Here is a 6,000-nt window from a genome sequence, read left to right on the forward strand (position 1 = left end):
AAATGGTGTGGATCTGTGTTCATTGCATATGGGAAAAAGATTTTACTAATGAGAAAAGATTTTACTGTTTGAACTCAGCTGTGTAGTTGCAAATACCCAGTCGTGCAAAGCATTGTGTGATATTTTGAATTTGAACCCCAAAGACTCTGCTTCAGTTGGCATCCTGTGAATGTGAAGCATCTAGGCTTTCAGCAGTAATTGGATAATATGGACTTTGAGCCTGTTTGTTTGTGATGCGCCATTTATTTCCATTCTGAATCATACTAAATTCCCTGGATGCATGACTTCTCTTTCAGCCAGAGGAACTTTTATTTTAATCACAGTGGAAATAAACACTGATCAGAAAAAAAAGCTCAGAAAGTGAGGATGTGTCAGTCTCACAGTCATTGTTTCCCAGCTGTGAAGAGCACGTCAGCAAAAGGAGGCTCATCTGAATGGGGTCTGTTCAGTCCCCCGGAGAGCTCTGAGTTAGTCAGATTGCCTGAACGGCCTGATGAAAATGCCACACGCTGGTTTCCATGGGAGCCGAAAGTAAACTTTAATTTGGTGACCAAAGAATGAATCTACTAGTAAATAAAATCTACGAAGATATCAAATTCAATTTGAGGAGTTTTGGATTCTGGACACAGGAGCTATAGGTAGATCTTAGAATAAGAAAAGGTTTGGCTCCTCTCAGCATGCAAAATCATAAAAATATGAAATCCTTCAGCGTTTCCCGGAAGCAGTCTCAAGGTGGCGCCACTGAACCCTGAGAACTAGCTTGCTACAGGGATTTGTCAGTAGAAGCACTGGGTAGCTTGTAGGGACCATATTAAAAGTTTTGAATCTCTCATATAAACCTTGTTCATACTACGGAGGTGGTCTGGCCCGGTGACACGGGGAGATGTTCTTCAGTTCCCGAATCTCTGAATCTGACAGCTGTGCACGGAGTAACACTTAATTACTGCATCAGATGTTTGAGGTGCTGCCCAGTGCTGCGTCTGCTTAAAGAGGCTTCAGAAAGCATTAGAGTGTTTACACCAGAGACCTTCTGAGCTCCCGCAAGCAGACTGGCTGGTTAAGGTTTAAATTTAGAGGCAAGACATCATGGTAGCTGTAATGAAACTGTAGCATGTTGATGTGGTACAAGAAAGAGTAAAAAAAAAGTGGATTAGACAGTCAAACATGAAATGACGCTTTTCATACAAGTATTTTAATGCAAATTCTGCCATGGCATAACATTTTAGGTTTCACCAAGGAGACTCTTTTCCCAGTAATCATTTCTTGAAAAGTACAGCACACCCGAGCTGAATTTTGCCAAGAAATATTTCATTCTGTGCCGCGAAACGACTTCCCACGGTGCTTTGTGGCCACAGTGGTTGAGAACACAAATGAGATGCCACACGTCAGGTGTGAATTTAAAGATATGTGCTTTTGTAGAATATCAACATAATATTGATACTGTATGACTGCTGGATATGAATGATCACAAAGAGGAAGTTAAGGGAGGCATAAAAAAGACAATTTCCCCACGGGGATTAATAAAGTATCAATTATTATTATTATTATTATTTTTATTATTATTAATATTATTTGGAATTATATATACAGGCTTATTGGATGGTGTGCTGGTGGTTGCGCTATTTATAGGATAATGTATAACCTGGTTGCATCTGTGCCCATGTGAGATCGAATCCCATAGCGGCCAAAGTGATCATATCAACACAGCACATGTTTAGTTCAGCGGCATCAATCTGCATGCCTGGACGGTTGTAAGTTCATGTCCCATAACTGGCAGAGTAATCCTGAGGCTGCTGGGTGCTTGAACAAGGTCCTAATTAACCACGACTGCTCCTGCCGTGCTGGCTGACCCTCCATGTACATCACTTTGGACAGAAGTGTCTTCTAAATTAATAAATGTACATGCCTCATGTGTCTGGGGTTGGCAGTTTGGGTCCTATTTCTGCTGTGTGTGTGTGTGTGTGTGTGTGTGTGTGTGTGTGTGGTTTCCTCCAGCTGTCCAAAGTCAGGCAGATCTGTGCCTGGTGGTAGATTGGCTTCCAGTCTGATGTGGGTCTGGGCTGAGCAGACCTGCCTCTGTCCTCTATCCAGGAGGTGGAGCTGGAGGTTGGCTGTATTTGCCCATGTAATTCTTTAATATGAAAAGCCTAATAAAGTGAATAGCAATAAACACACCTTCTGATTTGTATTCACTGACACTGAATAATAGATCCTCAGCAGTTGTCCAAACATGACCACAGAGGCAAGGCGGACCCTGCCAAAATGATCATTTAAATAAATGATTAGATGGATAAATATGTGCGGAAAGTATGCGCACTGCATTTTCCCCACAATCTAAAAACATGCATTTAGGTCAAATGGTGTCTTTCAAACATATTTCCTGTGTGAATACTTAAGTGCGCGGCCAGTAATGGGTTGGCGTCCCATCCAGGATGTCCCCTGTGCAGTGCATGCTGGGATAGGCCTAAGGCTCACCACAACTCTGTACGGTTTAAGTGGTTATGCCAAATGCAATATATGTAGCTGTATAGCTTCTGTGTAATATGGGTTCAAGGGAGAAGCACTGGAGATCCCTCGTCTGACTCGCCAGACTCATCTCTCAGACAAAGTGAGGATATGCACGTGTGAGACGGAAACCGTGGCAACGCTGGTGATCCAGCATACAGAGGACCACCAGGTACGATCTGTGACGGCAAGAGAGGACAGGATGCTGGGCTGGGATTACGAGGTGGGGCGGGGTGGAATACAACTCTGCAGAGGGCACCCTGCCCTCATCTGCGGCGGAGACAGACGTCACTGCAGCCGCCGTCGTCGAGGTCAGGTTGCTTGGCGCCGTCGCCGTGGAGTGACTCCAAAGGGAAGTGGGCCATCAGCCGGTTTTAATTTCAGGAGTCGTCCCTGCTATTCTGGTCTTTGTTGCTTTCTCTTTGGCTCCCTTCTCCTCCCAGGCGGGTAGGAACCCAAAAGCGAAGGTCGTGCCTCTTGAGGTAGCTGTGAATTACACCGGAAATCGATGCGTCGCTCGGGGGCTGACGTGCGGCTACAGGTCAGAGTGAGCTGACGGGAGGGAGGCTGAGCGGCAGAGGAAGCAGGCTGTCATCGTCCCTTCAGTGACACCCAGAGCGTCGCCCTCCCAGCACATACAGTACTGCCTGCGCGTGAGGACCCACTACCAGAATAAGAAGTGACGCTATAGGCAGTGGCGGACACTGGTCACGGAGGCTGTCTGACTGCTTAGTGGATGATTCTGAGTGAGGTGTCTTGTTATATGTGCTGTATGGAGCTGAGGATCGTAATGGGGGTCATCCTGGTTTCAGTCACAGTACCGCTAGCTTGATGCTATAAATCTCGGTAATGTTTACCTTGGTCACCAGTCTAATTTGGTTACATGAAAGTTGGCTAGTTTTTAGAAATTTTTGATGATGCGAATCTGTGATGCTTTTCAGGTCCCCGTTAATGATGACTGGTATCTTCAGCAGGTCCGTAACCTACAAACACTAACCGAGACCAGCCCTACGTCTGGCTGGCCATACCACTGCAGGAATACTGAATTCCTCCTGCAGGACATCAGTGTTGCCAGGGAAAGGCAGAGGTACTGGAAATGACACTCAGTAGTTTCCTCGACCTGTCTGCAGGGGGCGCTGCTGGGAGACTTGCACCCCCCTACCAATTCAAACAATCTGCCAGTTCCTAATTGTGTTTAAAAGCCTCTACACTGCACCAGGGCTAATCCTAGTTCCAGCCCGTTTGACCCTCAGCAATTAAGGTTTCCAATTAGAACTGATTATAGTCTTTTTTCATTTGTGTATGGAGAAGTCTGTGACGCGCTTCAATGTGAGGATGTTTGTTTTCCTCGAAGCCAATTAGGAACACAAGGTTACTTTTGATAGATGGAAGGTAATTGGATTGGTGCAGAATCGTGGAGGAACCTGAAAAACTCATACATCAGGGCAGAATTACTGCACGGTCTGTACATAATAAGATACCTGAATCGGAAGCTTGACAACCCCAAGTACGAAAAAGTTAGGACATGTGTTAAATCATAATTATAAATGAAAGCAATGATTTGTAAATTATGTTTAACCCGTATTACGCTGAAAACAACCTCCATGTTTAACCTCATGAATGTTACCATTTTTTCAAAATCTTTTCCAATTTTAGCACTTTGTGATGTTGCCATTCCTTTTCACAACACGTAAAAGATGTTTGGGGACGGAAGACACCAAGTGATGAAGCCTTCCAGGTATTATTTTGTCTTATTCTTCCTACGAACTCTTGTAGTGGGTTCTTAGTTGCTCAGAATTCCAAGGGCAGATGTGCTTTTATTTTGAAGGGAGGTTTGTCTTCCGGCCAGAGTTTTTGCGCTTTAGCGGCAATCGGATATGCTCCTTTTCCCATTTTTTATTACTAATAAAGTTTTCATCCTCCTTCACCGGAAGAAGCTGCCTGCTGTCTTTTCTCCTCTCGCCACGGTTCACGGTGTGCAACAGTACAAGGTCTTTGATGTCACATCTTGGGTTTCAAAATGTGCCACACATTTTGTACTGGGGACAGGTTGGGACTACAGGCAGGCCAGTCCAGCCCCCGCACCCCCTGCAGCAATGCGTTTGTAATGCATGCATAATGTGGTTTTGCATTGTCTTGCTCAAATATGCGTCACTGTGCAGAGATGAGTTTCTCCCGGATTCATGAACAAAATGGGAAATAAACACGTTGTCTGGATCAGATAAGTTTGACAGCTGTAGTTTTAATGAAGGCATGCAACTAGTTGGGTTCTGCAGCGGTAAGGAAAAGGAAAGATTATATAAATATAAAAAAGCCAATCAACAGTTGGCGCACGCCGGTGTTCTGACTAGTTCAGATACCAATCGAGACGTGCTATCGAGCCTTTCTGCGCATGTGCAGTTCCACCGTTTTGGGATTAAGGTAAACTTTTAGGGGTTAGGGTTAGGGATATGTGATTAGGGCTGTCGATTGGCACTACGGTAGCCTAACTCGACAAAGTAGCTCCACTCGTCAGAACACCGACCATGCGCCTTTAAGAACATGCAGAAAAAGCATTGGATATAGCGGACTCGCATATAATGGAATTTCGCTTATAACAGACAAACAATTTGGTCCCCAGGGTCGCTTTTAGCTGTAGTTTTGTTTGGCTATAACGGACATGCAGCTCTGCCTACACGGCGCATGGAGTGCTGGTGATATCCAGCGCAGATATGGAGTCTGGATTATTAATAGTCACACATCTGCTCAGGTAAAGTTGTATTACTAGATGTACAATATAATAATCTATACCACAAGTGTGTCTGTTGGGGTGTGGCATGAGTAAATGGTGTCCTATAGTTGTGTCTGGGCATACAGTGACTCTGGGTATAACGGACTTTGGATATAACGGCCTGTTTTGCCTGGTCCCTTGAAGTTTGTTATAACGGGATTTTACTGTACAAAAGTGTGTTTGTGTGTGTTTTTGTGTGCATGTTCCCTGCAATGGACTAGTATCACATCCAGGGGGAGTATTCCTGACTTGTGACATATGCTACCTGGACTAGACTGCTGGTGACCCTGACAAGGACGACTGTTTAGAAGGTAGATGGCTGTTGGTCATTGGTTTTAGCTGAAAAAAAAAATCTTGTTTTCAGTATTTTGCCTTGACCTGACCGGAAAGCCCGTTCCTTGATCTGAACATGATCTTCTGTTAACCTGCTTCTTTTACAATTAGTACAGTCGGGAATTTAATGTTTTGTACCACTTGAATTTTACTATGCAAAAGTCCCAGAAGGCCAATCAAGCCCTTAAGATGAGAAGCAGCAAGCCTGTCTGCTCTTGAGCTTTAAAAACCTCATGATTTCACTTACGTCAGAATCTGGATTTGGCTTTGTCTTACTGAGACAGAATGTGCATGTAACCTCCTTTTTAGACATTTAAGAAATTAATAACATCAAGTTTTGAATATGTTCAAATAAAACACCATTCTCTCCATTTTTATATTGGTTTATTCAG

This window comes from Brienomyrus brachyistius, chromosome 13 (genome assembly GCF_023856365.1).
Source record: "Brienomyrus brachyistius isolate T26 chromosome 13, BBRACH_0.4, whole genome shotgun sequence".
NCBI lineage: Eukaryota > Metazoa > Chordata > Actinopteri > Osteoglossiformes > Mormyridae > Brienomyrus > Brienomyrus brachyistius.